Here is a 16,602-nt window from a genome sequence, read left to right on the forward strand (position 1 = left end):
AGTGAGAGGTATTGGGTGGGTATTGGACAGGGTGACCAAAAAGGAGTTTGGGGCAATCTTTTGGTGAAAAATCCACGAATGCACGAATTATGTTTCAAGTTCACTAAGTGAAGTCCCCTGTGCTTTATCTTCCATATACAATAAGAAAATGTGCAATAAATTCAGAATAATGAAACATCATGTGCAATATCTTTTGTCTTAGTACACCTTCAATCCTTCAAATGCCTAACAAACTTATTTGCCAATTCAATTTCCATTATGCATTTTGACCTCCAAATGACGACCAAGTTATTATTGGTCAATGAATTTGACTCAAAAAACTACACAATTGAATCCTGATAGCAATATCACAAATTAAGCCTCACTAGATTTGTTTTTTAAAGGGATTTCAACAAGATTATCAGCATTTGAATAATACTAAATTATCTCAAGTTACATAAAGAGGACTTGAAGAAAAAGAGTGCATGACACTCCAAACTATATTTGACAAACTTTCTATGCTATAGTTTATTCATGATGTTGCATCTGTTTGGTTGCTTCTGATTCTCAGGTGACAAAAGAATTTTAGAGTCAACACAGAAAATAACAAGATTTATAACCCAGCCTACAAGCCAAGTGCTCAGTCCAAAATTGTATAAATGTTTTATATAGTGTTATCAGTTGCGAGTAGTATGGCCAGTGAACGCCAAAGCTTGGAGCATCTCGCAACTTAGCGCATGATGCCTGCATGATAAATATCAAAGAGACATCAAAACAGATCACTAGATATTTTATCTGAATATCATAGACAATTCATTTACCACTTCAGACAGGGTGAGCCAACTCTCTAAAAACTATATTAAATAAAGGAACTACAGTAAAATATGCCCACATTAGTGACACCAAAGAGACGTCAGAATAGCAAATTATTCAATCTCATAACAGTGGGGTACTTGTGAACCATTATAAGTAAAGGACAGAGCATGAAGATTGATCAATATAGCACCAGCTGATTCGCAACAATGATATTATATAAGGTAGTCTAGTTCTAAGAATACTTCCGTAGCTGCCCCCAGTTGTTATACATGAATTACAAATTCAATGTTATAATTATAAATGTAATATAACATAGGAATGGGCGTTGCTCGTATCACATTGATAGAACACACATCAAATTTCATGAATTGTTTTAAGCCCTGACTTACAATAAATAAAACCAAGAACCATGATTAAGCATATTGAAATGAAAGACAAATCACTTATCATAAAAATATTTCCAAATCAAGTCTGAACTGCAATTTGATCAAAATTGCAAATATGCTTCACTAGTTTACAGTGATTGTTAAAACGTTTTGCAATAGTTTTGCTTCAATTGGTTCCACCCTTAATTTTCTAAATATCACACAATTTTTTGGACTCACAAAACTCATAATATTTTCAGCTTTATAGTTTCCCTTTAAACTGTGCTTTTAAAGAATCTGACTCCAAAAATGTTTCCGCCTCCTGCTCTGAAATTTTCCACAATGTATCTGGAAATGAAGGGCATTCAGAAATACAAAAATATAGTGACAAAACGTCATATCCATTAATAATACTTTACAATAATGAGGACTTGAAGAGCATGGACATATCATTTAATCTATAGTGTAGAGAAATGGAACCTGAAAATTTCTTGATATTTTTGTGAGCTGGTAAGATTAGTAGTCACGCACTTGCTTTATTTATTAGGATGTTCAAAGCTTGACTGATGGTTATTCATCTATCATTGTTTTTCAACAATAATCATCTGCCACTGGAGGTAAGATAATGGTCCCTTCTTCAATTCAATTATAATAAATTTAAATTCAAGGAATGTTGAAATGATTAAGGCCCATCGTAGGAACTGTAGTGTCATAAATTATAACCCTGGACAATTTCACACTCCCTTTTGGGCCCTTGCTTTAGTGTCTCTCCTTGTAGCTGTTTCAAAACCTATTTGTAGACCATTCACTGAGACAAACTATAGTCATATGTTCATGAGATTTAAAGGATGTGTGTGCCCTGTCTACTACTGTCGCAGCTCATTTTGCGTGGATTATGGTGCTCCCAGGATGTGTAAGCTTGTTGATAGTCTGATTCTAGCCAGTAATTATTTGATCTCAATATTTTATTATGACCATTGGGGTCAGCCTAATTCATAAAATACCTTGGAAAACCTATAGCATCTTTTCTAATTCTTTTCATATCCTACTCATTCCTAATCAGTCCCTAGAACAAGCATTATGAGCGAATTTCTTCAGATTTGAGTATTAAGGAGAATAAAGTTAGAACTATATTCATAAAAAGGAGCTTCCATAATTGATCTTGTTTTGTAGTGTCATGTTGTTGCATCAAGATATGAGGGACTTATCCAAAGACCATTGCATTCATCATGCTAGAGGTATAATCTTGTCGATTCAGCGTTTTACTTTAGATTGAGCCTCTGTCCTGCAAGTTTAAGCTCTCTTTCTAATCATCTTTTCTGTAGGGGAGGTTAATTCCTACCCATTGTCTAACTAAGGCAAGCCCCTATATATCCCAACACCATTTTCTCTCTTCTTGTGGCAGCGATTCAAATTTGATAGCAAAGGATTGCAAACTTAGAAAGTGCAGCCCGAGACAGAGATTTAGACTTTAAAGAAATTTAAAAACCTAGATATTGTGGCTTAACTACAGTCCAACACTTTTCTGGCAAAATTTCATGGAGATGATCAATGTCACATCCTAATTCAGATATCTGTTTTTTTATTCTTTATCAGACACCTTCAGGACTAAGTTGCCTAGCTACATAGTCTTGCATTTTTAGGCCCAGATGAAAGGTTTACATATTTGTTCACTAGCTTGTTCTTTATGCTAATTATTGGCAAATTTACATCTTTATACTCGGTTCTTTCTCTATCTTATCATATCAAAAACAAAACAAAGAATGATTCAATTCACACACAAAATTCCTAGCTGTCACCACAAGGTCATAAGTTGAGCCTATTAAGTTACGATAATGTAGGTTGATGAGAATGGGTTTGATCTCTAGTTTAGACAACATTACATTTTGATGAACACCCAATGTGTCTAATGCTTGCATTAACTACTGGTTTTATTTTCAGATCTAAGTCATATTAACTCAATTGACTCATATCTGCAATCGTTTCTGAAATATTCCATTTATGCACTTACATTTACATTAAATGCACTTAAGAAGCTAATTCACTAACACCACATCTTGGTCAACCCAACGCTTCTTACATTTGCATAATTCTGATTGGGAGTTTTCAAATTTGATTTTCCATTATGAGATTCACCAAATCTGATTGGTTACACTTTCACATGTGATTACATTGTTTATTAGTCACATTAATCAAAATCATGTGTTAAATGGTGGTTCTTTTCACTTCATGTTGCTTGCATTGAACCATTGCATTTTAATGAATTGCATACAAGTATTCAAAGATATTTCCTACATTCACTTCATTTCTCAAAGCTTTCATACACACTTCATGTTGTTTTATGATGATATTCTTAAACATGTTCTTTGAATGCTTGAATTTCATCAAAGATTTAGTGGATGTTTCAAGTAGTGCCTTCAATAATCCTCCTAGGGACGATGCTGAGATGAATAATGCTTGAACCTCTATTAAAGTACCCCTTATTCATGAGGAAAGAGTCAATAATCCTATCAATGATCTCCCCAGTGGAGACGTAGCATCAAAAACTAATGATGCATCCTCCTCTCATCAGGTTGCTTTGATGCAAGAGGGACATGCTTCATACGAATCCAGCTATTAACACCTCTATCACCCTAGAATCTCCATATTCCCCTAGAGCTTATCTTTGACATCAACATCTTTTAAGACAAGATGATGTTATGCATTTCTTTAATCATATGTCACCTAATATAGCATTGGGTAGGAATGAAACTTTAGATGATAAGAACACTTCTTCCCAAATGCCAAAAGGCTCTCTTATCTCTCAAGTGGACATCAATGATAATAATAAGGTTGTGTATCCTTGTACAAGGATCCATCCCCCTTCCTCATTTTATCCCTTTGACCCTTCACATTATACTTACAAAACAAATTTCAACGAGGTCTATGATGAAAGTCCTTCCCCTTCATATTTGCAAACAAATTATAAATTTGGCATTAATATGATTTCTAAACAAGGATATAGTGGACAAGGTCTTGGAAATATGGAACACGGAATCAAAATCCCTATATAACCTTTAACCACATACACTAGGGAAGCATAGCACTCCCTACTTGTTCCTTTCCGGCTTCTTCACCAAAGCCTAATCATCCTCTCCCACAAGAGATAAGCCCTAACCATTTGGACACTCATTTAAACCTAGCAAAGAGAATCGATTAGAGACTTACATTTGATTGAAATGTCACATTTCCTTTCGTAAGATATAGGTGTACAATTTCATGTGCAATCATACTTGGCTAGCAAAATAATAGTTAAGTTATTCTTGTGTCCTCGTTGGGGGCAAGAATAGTTTCCAATCATTTTCTCCTTCCTAAGGATCTACTTTCCCTTTGTTGAGTTGTTTTTTATAAGGATATCCTTTTTCACACAGAATTGTTAGACCTTCATGATGATTTTATCCTAGCTTGAAGGTGTGTATCCTTGATTAGGACCCCTTCCTTTCTTGAAAGTGTATATCTTTTATAAATAATCTCTCCCTGTTCAAAATGTACGATTCTTTTTCAAGAATCTTTTTCTTAGCAATGGGGAAGGTGTGTATTGTTTAGCTTCTTCCCCTTTAAATTGTGCTGAAGAAGTCACTTTATTAAAGATCTCCTCTATTATTTACAAGGATCCCCTTACACTTGTAGCAAGATCTCTTGTACAACTATCTCTTCCTCAATTGAACAGTGTATTCTCCTTTGCTTGGAAAGCATGCATCTTTGCTAAGGATATATCCTTGGAGGTAAAGGTGTTTATTTTTTATATAGATCTCTATCTTCCTTACAATATTAACATGGAGGTGTGTTGACATCTTAAGGTGGGGTCATATAAGGCCTCCTGATTGATTTTTGCTAGGTGTCACTGCAACACCCACAACACCCATTTTGCAGCTGTGTTTTGGTAAAAAACCTAGCAAACAATGGGTTTTGTTTGGTAGTCTTTGTGTGGGTGCATATTACAACACCAAATTTGTAGTTGAGTTTTTCAATTTCCTAGCAAAACCACAGGTTTTTTTGGTAATCATTGTTGTTGCACGCCACAACACCCATTTTGCAGATGGCTTTTCATTATTTAGCAAACAGTAGGTTTTTCTTTGTAATTTCTAGAGTCAACTAGCATACCATGCTAGACCTATTTGACTCTCTTTTCCATGAATCAACCAACAAAACACACCTTGTTTGGCTAGTTGAATCAATGGTTTCCCATGGATGCATAACATAACATATCTTGCTAGTTGTTGAATCATGGCTTCTCATCTCATTAATTGGTGTATGATCTTGCTCTTTGTTTAGGACCGCTTGTAATCTTGAAATAATATTCCAAAAAGGATATTAACAATTGAGTCATTTTGATTATCGAGATCTCTTCAGCTAGCTCAATTGGAGCCTTTGCTTTTAGTACTAAACCCAATTTGTGTGTCTTTTTGTTTGCCCTTTTGTTTGACGATTTCCTATCATGAGTATGAGCATAAATTCATACTCTTGCTAAGTGGAGGGCTAAATACAGTGTATAATTACTTGGAATTTCACACTTCTTATTGGGCCCTTGCCTTAGTGTCTCCTCGAAGCTCTTTCTAAGCCTATTTTTGACTCAATTACAGCCAAACTATAGTCATATGTTCATGAGATGATCAAATCCTATGCTCCAAGTTGTCCATACCCTGTTTGCCACTGTCCTGGCCCATCTTAGGTTGACTATGGTGCTAGGTGCCCTACTCCTAGTTGTCCTAGTGGACTCTGGAGCTAGGCATCATAGTCCCCCAGAATTTGAACTGGTCGGTGTGTCAGTTTATGTCAGTTGTTATTTGATCTTGATATTTGAATATGAATGCTGGAGGACGACCTAATTCAGAAAATACCTTGAGAACCCATTATAAGAGTATCTTGTGTAATTCATTTTACGTCCTACTCATTCCTAATCACTTCCTAGAGCAAGCCTTATGAGAAAATTTTAATATCTGAGCATTAGGAGTAACAACTTACAACAATATTCATGCACAGGAGCTTTCCTCATTCATTTTCTTTTCTGGTGCCTGTTGTTGCATCAACTCTTGAGGGTCTCATCCAAAAAGCATTGCATTCATCAAGCTTGAGGTATAATCTTGTCAATATAGCATTTCACTTCAGATATAGCCTCTGGACTACAAGAGTAAGCTCTCTCTTTCTAATCATCATTGTTGTATGGAAGGTTAATTCCTACCTAAGGTTTGACCAAGCCAAGCCCTTATACAGTCTAAACACCATTTTCTCTTCTTGTGTGCAGGGATTCAAATCTGAGAGAAGGATTGCAAATTTAAAAAGTGCAAACTAAGACATTCAAATTTTGAAGGACCAAAGAACCCTAGAAGCCATGGCTTAGCCACATAGTCTGACAATTTTCCAACAAAATTTCAAGGAGATGATCTGTTAAATCTTGATTTGAAATCAATCTTTGACATCTACATTACACCTTTAGGACTAGGTAACCTAGCCACATAGTCTCACATTTTTAGGCCTGAATTTTGCTGACAAGTTCCTTTTAGATTTTTACTTTCAAATCTATACTCAGAGTTTGCATTATCATTTTGTGGTTTACTGTTTATGCTAATTATTGTCAATTATACATCTTTATACCTAGCTCTTGCTCTATCTAATCTTATCATATCAAACACAAAACAAAGAGTAATTCGATTCAGTCACATTGAATCCTGGCTCTCACCAATAGGTCAGAAGTTGGGTCTATTGAGTTATTCTCTAATCTATGTTCATGTGAGTGGGTTTTAATTTCTAGTTAGACTGGTGAACCCCTCTTCCACAACATCATAGGAAGAATCTTACTGTATTTGAAAGCGATCAGACATTGTATCCATTAGTAATACTCCAGAATAATATGGACTTGAAGAGCATAGACATACCATTGAATCTATTGCACAGAGGGTTTCAAACCTGAAAAATTATTGATTTTCTTGTGAGTAAGATCAGTATTCAAGCATTTCCCATAATTATCAGAATGTTCAAAGCTTGGCTGGTAGTTATTCATCTTTCCTGGTTTTCCAAGCAATTCCATGAGTTAAGATTTCCTGAAAGGATCTTAGAAGGTATGCCTTATGTTTTTATGGATTTGCAGCCAAATACATTTTTTAATGTTGAAGAGAGGGATGTTGATAGAACAAAACCATTTAGATAAGACTGGAATTGGAAAGCAGCGTCGTAGTCCTTAATGATCTGGGAACCAATTCCCACATTTGATTAAAAGTACAAAATGCCTGAAAACATCTTCATATGCTCGCATATCAAAGCTAAGTAGTGAAAGGCATCTGGCAGAATAATGTTTTGAAATTGGTTCTGTGGTACTATTGTTCTTCTAAATGAGCAATCAATCCACTATACCTATACCATATAGCATAGTCACCTGGAGACACATCCCCTCCCTCCAAAATGTATCTTGAAGATGGAGACATGTCTCCAAGACCTTGCATGTACCCAAAGACTTCAAAGTTGGGTGGAGACTTCGTGTCAGACTCCTGATGTCTCCAAGTCTCCTATTATGATTTTGGCCGACTATGGTGCATCTCCAAAGGAAAAAGCATATTAAGAAGTAATAAAAATAAAACATTTTATTTTTAATTTGTTTGCAGTGTGAGTTTGAGCTATTTGACTCTATATGACACAATATTAATGAGTAAATAACATTACTATTAGTAATACTATTACTATTAGTAATTTGAATTTCAGATTTGATATTTTGATTCAATGATTCTAATGTTCATACTAAAAACTTTCCATTGTTCTTGTTTTCAAAGCTCTATGTTATGATAATTCTCGGAAATTGTTAAATTATTTTTAAAAATAAAAATTGCCATATGCAAGTCCCCATCTACTTTTGAAAAAATAGTCGTGCCTGTACCAATACCAGTCTCTGAGACCTCCAAGTCTCCCCATCTCCAGGTGACTATGTTATATAGCTCTTTTCTAAAAATGAATGAGTGCAACTAATTGATTAGAATATCAGATTGATTATTACCATGGATTAGATTTGCCTTGGGACCAATGCTATGGTAGTCTCTCGGTAACAATACATAACATTCACCAATTAGCAGGAGAAACTCTATCAATCTCATTGAATGTTGTCTCAAATCCTCGGAATGCAAGTCTGTTAAGTCTGAACCTTAAAGGCCATCAAGGAGTTTCAATCATTTTTCCTGCTCTTTTTTACATACAATATTTATTATCTTACTCTGGATCAGTGGGGTCACATTGCTCATGAATTTATGGTCCTGCTCTCTTAATTAATGGTCCTCCCTTCATATGAAAAGGGAAAATGAGCTAGCAGAAGCGAAAACATGTTTGGTACTAGAGTAAAGCAACTGGGATATACCTCCTATATAGAAAATGATGAAAAGGGCACAAGTAATGATGGTCACTTCAACAGTACATGTGAGTGATACTTTCAGACAATGAGGTCAAACATGTGCAACCAATAACTAAATTGGAACTATAGGATACTCATTTCCCTTGGATTAAGGAGATGTAAATTGTAAACCATGGTCTGAAGACTAGGCTTCATGAAACTCGAAAAAACACAGGAGAAACCCATGAACAAAGTTGTATAATTATATTAAAAACACTTCTACATTTTTTCGTTTCTGTTTTGCATACACAGAATATGATCTATAAAATTATGAACCAAAATGATGAATATGGTATTGGTACTCCAATTGAAATGAATAGTTTGTAGTAATCTTTACACATATGTTCCCCCAAAGTTCCCTATCAGAAAAGAAGAGAAAATGCAGGAACACAAAATGCGATTTTGATCATGGAATGATATTTGAATAGGAAACCAGCATTCAAAGATTGAATGAACCAAGAGGTCACTATGTGTCAATATGGAACATAGCTTTGCAGCTGAATTTACCAGGAAAGAGAAATGAGTAAGGATAATACAAATTTTCCAGCAAAAACTAGAAATAAAACATCATGCAAAAGCATGAACAGCACATGTCCATGAGTGTGTAATAATTTATAGGTTCAAAATACATCATAATAAAGGACTAGAACCACTTGTCATGTCTCTCTGGACCAATTGCATCTACATCAACCATCAGACCATTATAATGAATTGCAAGAAGAGAAATGCCACTCTCACAGCTCCACTATTTGGCTCCTATTCAGAAGGTACTTTTTCGTAATCATCTAACAATAAAGATGGTAAGTGTAACTGTAGAAGCATGCAAGTTAGGGTGTATAGACTGAATATCACAAAGAGAGAAGACTTTTTGTAGTCATTGTTCATATGTGACATGAGGTGTGAATTAGAATGTACATCCACTTTCTTAGCTTAAATTTAGGCATAACAAACTGGATCAATGTTTGGTGATGTTGGTTCATGGTGAGGAAATGTTGTGGCAGAAGTAGACAGTTAGTTATTAAGCACTGCAAGACTACAACCATAGTATTAAATCTGTATGCAGAACCTTGACTTCCAGTACTTGAACAAATTTCACAAAATGAAAGAACTTTTCTCTATTCTAAAAATGATTTTAAGGCATTTGTCAATAAACACATTTCTGTCATGTATTACCATACAACCTACTGGTGAAAGACATTTGAATGTTTCTTTACATACAGTACAAGTATTCAGGATTTGTTTATGCTGATATTTTTATCTAATAAAGTTGAAATTTATTGCTAAGAGTAGAAGGCTGTGGCACCACACAAGGTATAAGTCAACAAAGTCAGAGAACATTTCCACAACCAGGGGTACAGTTTTCACCCACCTTTCAACTTGAGCAAAACCCTTGCTCAAATTTCAGATATATATACAGTATACACTTCAGAAGATGTCACATACCAGGTATATAATAATATATACATAATCCAGACTAAGATATACGATGCAATGATAAATAAACATCCAAAGAGGAACAATCCTGCAAATACTTCAAAGAAAACCCAAACTTTTCCAGAAAACATAATTACAGATAAAAGCAAAGAATACCTTAAATAAGTAAAAAATCGTGCAAATTTTACTCCAATAATGTCACAGCCATTGTTTACCTGCAAATCAGCCAGTTAATGCCTGAGTTAATGTGGAAAATCTGTTGCAGAAAAAGTGGAAATATTGTCTATTTAACGGTACGAAATTTCATTGACAGATGCAACCCATCTATGACTGCAAAGGCAGTGAGACAACTAACAATAATGAAGTGCAAGACATATTGGCTAAAGTGGAAGAAATACTGAAATTGAAATGGTAAATACAAATCACCTTCTCTCTAGAATGAAAATGATGTCAATGAATCATAACAATACTGCATTGAGAAAATTGTGAGTACCCGCTTCACAAAAAACCATCTCAAACAAACTGTTTTCACTATTTGATTGTGTTCAGCATGCTATTGCTTCCGTTGCATAACAGCTTGATCAAACTTTCTGTATGGACATCTGAAGCTGCACTTGCCATGGATTAAAAGTGCTTGTGAAAAACCTTTTGCACTAGTTTCTGCTGATGCAAATTCTGCAAATTCTTTTTAATAGTGCAGTTTGCCGATTTTGAAAAATTTACATGCTAAACTAAGTTGCTTCATTAGATAAGCAACATTAAGCTATGTTAGGGTATGCAAACCCTTGCCTTTTACTTCATTTTAAAGCTTCAAGTCTGCTTAAAAGGGTACAAATAAATCATAAAATTAGAGAAAAACTATGGTCAATTTATGTCAGGTTAAGAAAATTGGAGCCCAACAATTAGAAGCCAGGTTCTGATCAGTATAGACCATAGTTTCATTGCCTACTTCAGATCAGCTACTTTCTTACAAAGCAGGGCATTAAGTTGTTGTTCTGTGTAATAGACTCTAGACATTTTAGCAATAACTGTTTGAATCATCAAAGAGTCTTTTACTGTTGAAACACTTGCATGGAGGACTTCCATATCAAGTTCTTGCAGTGCTGTCATCAATCTAGCAACAGGATGATTGTGTTTCACACATTGAATTTTTATCATAGCTTCTTGGCCAAGAATGCGAACTTCTGACTCCAAGCCAGGAAATTTCCCCACGCTAGACCTCTTTAGATCAGTATTTGTATAGCCAGGTGTCTCTTTCGATCCAAACTTGGAAGAAGATACCAGCAATTCCTTTTTTGTTGCATCAACTTGACTTTGTAATTCAGCCCTTTCAACCTCCAATCTTTGTTGTCTGGAGCTAAGATCATTAATATATGTAACAGCATCTGCAAGCAAAGAAGCCTTATCCATCTTTGAGACATTTGGTACTACAGCACGAAGCTCATAGAATTTCTGGTTTAGTTTCTCTCGCCTTTGCCGCTCGGCCTCCACATGATTCAGTGGCTCCTCACGACCATTTGCAGGCTTTCTCCCACGCTTCCGTGGCTTTTTCTCCACCACAACTGACTCTGACTCTTTAATTGATGCACAGGGTTCGACATCAGAAAGCTCTGATTCAATACTGGAACGAAAACCACCTACAGCTATTCCAGAAGGATTAGATGGAAAACTAAGGTTATCCTCAGTTCTCTTTGATGAATTCTTTTCAGTGTCATTGAATCTTCCCAGACTGCTATTTTGTTTTGGCAAACAGGTGTTATCCACAGTTCTCGTAGGCTTCAACGCATTGAAGCCTCCAACATTACCATTTTGTCCCATACTATTTGTGGCTTCTATAAGGTGGATCGCTGGTGCTTCAATGATCTCAGTCTTTTGGGCTTGATGGTGCAATGATGGCTGGTTGCTTCTAACGGACAAACCTATCTGATCCCCAAATGAAGATAATTTCTGACCCTCTGTGATTGAACTGAAATCTGTGCATGCTGATTCCAAAGGAAATGCAGAGTTTAAAGACTCGACTTCTACATTATTAACTACAGTTTTGGTTGGCTCAATATACTGTGCAGACTGAAAGGCATTACCTTGTGTTAAACTCTGAGGTTCACCAGACCACAGGGATGGGTTTTGAACAGGATTAACATTAGACTGGTTGAAATTAAGGTTAAATGAACGGTTAACCTGCTGGAGAAATAACCAGTTCTCGGCAATGAGTTCCATAGATCCAAATTCCACCACTCCACCCTGAATTGGAATGCAAACCAAGGTTTGAATCCCCAGCCGTTGGGCTTCTTTTGCCCTTTCACATGTAGCTGTATGCAGTCTCTCCGCTCCAACTAACCAAACATGAACTCCTCTAGAAAATGCAAATCCGGGTACTCCAGACCCTAAAGGAAAGGACTGCATCATAGAAACCAAATAAAACCATTCAGGATCAGTAACTTCTTCATCCTGCTGATTTGGCTCATCAGCCCCACTGATCATTGAATGCAAATCTCTCAAAACCTTCTTCCTAAGCTCCTGTTCAGCTGGACTCATAGTCATTCGACTCCGCATTCTGAGTTGCTCATCCTCTTCTGCGTTCTTTGGCCCCTTATAGTAACCATCACCCCAGCACAGCTGAGGGGTACCACTAACATCATAAGAAACCTGCCAGAATATTGCGTAGGTCCACACAATTGAGGCAGTTTCAACCAGAATTTGCAAACGCTGCTGCAATGTCTCCTGGCTCAAGTTTGGATCCATCTGTAAATTGGAGGCAGAAGAAGAAGAGGACGAGGCCATGAACGCCTCAACTAGTGAGTTGCTTGCAAAACTCTCATTGTTCCAAATATTTTGCCCCGCCATAAACACAATTGCATTGAATATGACACCAAACACTGATTTCAAAACGGGAAATCCTGTAACCTAATTGCGCTTGATCTTCATTCGAGACTTGACAAGATCTTTACAGGTACACTTGAAGATTTTATATTTGTTTTATAAAGTGAACTCCCCTAGTAAACCAGAACTTCCAGAGGATAAGAGGATATCCCAGCGTACTTTATGAAAGCCCAAATAAAACCGAAAAATCCTTAAATCTCCAAATTTATTAAATTTATGGTGCAAGGCTCCACCTCTCAAGTGTTACACATCTTTTAACTGCCGCCAAATGCAAAATTTTCAACGCCCGCTCCTCATGCCATAAACACAATCGCCTTGCATAGACAGAGGAGTGCAAAACCCTCCCAATACTGATGGAATCTACCACAAGTACTGCCCAAAGCCCTTACATTAATAAAGTTTGCAATACACAATGGATTCACCAAACTTCCCAGATTCTACACTACTGCCCAGAGAAGTCGGTTGAGATCACTTCTTTTAAAAAACAAATCATTAATTCCTTCCTCTTAAGAATCAAAGAGTACCCTGAAACAGGAAAATAATGGAACCTGAGAGTAGACGATTATGGACGGGCTTTCAGGCCCAAAAAAGTCGCACCTCAGCACTGAATACTTGTCCCAAATCACACTTTTACCCACTTCTCAGCACTCAATTACCTCGAAAACAGGCAAAACCGAACGCTCCGCGCAGATCTTTTATCAATTCCTCTCTAAATTCCGCTTCACCAACCAATAAATCCCGACAAATTCTTCAAAAGCAGGTGGGTTTCCGGCACATAATCCTATCTAGCAGGTGGGTTCCTGGCACAAAATCCTATCTTGTTCACCGCCAGAAATCCTGAACACATCATTCAACTCTCGTGCAACGCTTTAATTCAGACTCTTCCCGTCTTCATTTCACATTGGTCTGCGAATCTGAATCTCTCTTCTTCCTCGCCGACGAATAAGACACGCCTCTTCAATTTATTTGTATTTGGACTTCATGTCTTTCGAAACCCTCTGAACCTTCGTGGCGGCCACTAGTTGGCGCGAGTTCCGCTTTAGAGTAACGGTCTCGCACGTTTCTTAATAAGAAAACAAATTAAAATCGAAAATAAAAAGAGAATAAAATAATTAAAATAAAATAATGGTCTTTAATTGGCCGCCTCCTCGGCGCGTGGACGAAAGATGCCTCCCAGTCAATTAAGACAACTGGACAGACTTTTTTTTCCGTCACTTTTTCGTCGATTGCGTGATTTCACAACAAGTGTTGAAAAAATATTATAAAAGACTAATAAATATCATGTGCTCAACGTGGATTTGCTTTTCTGATACATAGCACGTGGTCTCTTTGCACAAAATTTATTTTTTCCAACTTTTATTTGTTTGGTGTGTACGGCGGTGGGGGAGCATTTTAGGTGGTGACAAAGTCCTTTTATTTCTAGAAAATTATATTTAGAAATTTCCATTTTCTTCTAGAAAATTAAAATTAGAAAGCAAGGACTCTATGATCTATCAAACCAAAAGTAATTTTGGGAAATTGATGAATTTGAGGGATTAATATTTCTAAAGTTACCATATTTGGTAAGCACTGTAAGGTAGCACGTGCTTGAACTTTCATAAATTTACTAGGCATCTTAATGATTCCTCTTGATGGGTTGAAGTCCATCTCAATTGAACTTTTAATTGGGGAATATTTTCTTTTAACATTTCAACTTAGTCTTTTGATCTACTTTTCATTTAGATATTTTAATGATTTTGGTTTGTATTATAGATCATTATATAATTTGTCACTAAGAACTTAAGAATAAATGTTCACTTGTTGATTGTAGTATTGAACTTTTCTCTATACAATGATGACTAACAAAGTTTGCTATAGCACAAAGTAATTATGATGATTCATAAATAAGGAGAAGATTAAGAAATATTTATTATAGAAAAACTTTTGTCAAAAGTATATTTATTCTTCATAGCGTTGATTTTTCAATCATGGATCTTTCTAATCTATTATGTAAACTAAAATGTCACTCATAATAACTAATGTGGTTGTTTCTAAAATTTTGTAATTTATATTATAGATTATAGAACTATCATTTTTTTTAACTATTTCTTTACTTTTCAACAGTCTTTACAAATAATAATATATATCTAATATTTTGAATAAAATGTGCAACACTAAAGTTGTGATTGAGTTTAATCTAAAGATATTTTAAATGAGAAATAAGGAGAGAGTAAAAAGAGTTCATTTATCTTTTTGTTTCAAAGTTGCACATGGGTGTGGTAGTTGGTGTCTTTGATTGCTTAGTTGAAGGGGATATTATATGTTTTCTTAATATAAAAAAGGATGGAAATATTGTAGATAAGTGTGGATAGTTTTCCATGTGATTATAGTTAGTTGTGCATTTGAGAATACACATGTGATTTTATATTTTTGAAATTATAAATTTGATTTGTTTAGTGTGTATATATATTTAAGTATTTAATATATTAATTGTTTTGGATGTTGTAGAATAGGTCACATGGTTTGCCCATATTCATGCATTGGAGCATGTTACACAACTTAGTCTACTAATTTGAAATTTAAATAAATTCACTCTTAAATAATTATTTTTAAAAATTGATAATGGATATAAAGAAAAGAAAAAAAGCATGCATATGCATACAAACTTAGTCATAGATGCTCACACATGTGTGGGTGTGGATGTCAGTGTGGGTGTCAGTGTGGGTGTGGGTGTGGGTGCAGAAAGAATGAAGTTCAACAAGATTGTTTTTTATATTAAAGCAGCAAAAACAAGGGAGTTGGCCCTAAGAAACAAAATAATAGAAAAGTCATTAACAACATACTACAAGCTACATAATAACTAGCACATTCACAACCCTAACATATAATATCAAAAACTTGTCCCCATAATACCTACCTAACCAGATCTGGTTCTTATTTAAAATATCTACCATTATGCTAACCATGTTTATAGGCATTCTGTATGATAATAACAATAATATAAATATAAGTTCTAAAACTACTTTTAAAGTTTTTAAAACCAAATAGGGCCACATAGAGCATGTTCAGAGAATTCACAATTGGGTCTTCCTAGTAGATCCTCAGCACAAAAATCAAAACACTTAAATTCAAAGGCCTATTTTTGGAATTTTCCTTCCCCTTCCTTAATAGTAAAATCTTTGCCCAATCATCAACTAGGAACTCGTAGAGTTTCTTGGAGTCCTTTGTGCTTAACTCTTCATCCTCTTTCTTCTGTTAGAGAAATTACAGTGTAGTAGTTTTTGCATGCCTCGTCTTCACAACAAATCTTGACAAGGTATTGAAGCACTTATCTAGGGCAGTAAAATGGACCTTTGGGGCTTCAAAATCATTACTGGTCTTCTCCGTGGTTTCCTCTAGGACTTGGCAACCTACACATTTTCCCTTAAACTTCACAATATCTTGAACCTGTAGCAAATTGGGGTTAGAAAAAACCTTTTCTTTTCTTTTTTCCTAGTTCTTTCTAAGGAAGTGGCATTCATTAGGGAGGTGTTATTTATGGTTTTATCATTTAGTGGGGTAGGATGTAATACCCACCCATAGTTTTCTTTTATGTTTTGATTGCCAAATTCTTTTAGGTTGATTTTATGCATTGATTAGTTTTAGAGATACTAGATTTATAGTATTATGATATTATTTCATGACTTGGATTAGTGATACATCAGTGATGATTACTTGGTTGTTTATATTTCATGTGTT

General features: G+C 35.5%; 1 pseudogene across 1 annotated transcript; it reads right to left on the minus strand.

The window, feature by feature from the left end:
• Positions 1 to 347: 347 nt before the first annotated feature.
• Positions 348 to 13,920, minus strand: LOC149552808 (transcription factor MYC2 pseudogene; annotated as a pseudogene). Its single transcript, XR_016352971.1, has 3 exons — positions 10,432 to 13,920; positions 10,162 to 10,220; positions 348 to 723 (listed from the first exon to the last, which is right to left on the minus strand). The product of XR_016352971.1 is annotated as a transcription factor MYC2 pseudogene (transcript).
• Between the last annotated feature and the right edge of the window lie 2,682 nt (positions 13,921 to 16,602).

This window comes from Cupressus sempervirens, chromosome 6 (assembly GCF_028749045.1).
Source record: "Cupressus sempervirens isolate cs-2001-9-10 chromosome 6, ASM2874904v1, whole genome shotgun sequence".
Taxonomy (NCBI): domain Eukaryota; kingdom Viridiplantae; phylum Streptophyta; class Pinopsida; order Cupressales; family Cupressaceae; genus Cupressus; species Cupressus sempervirens.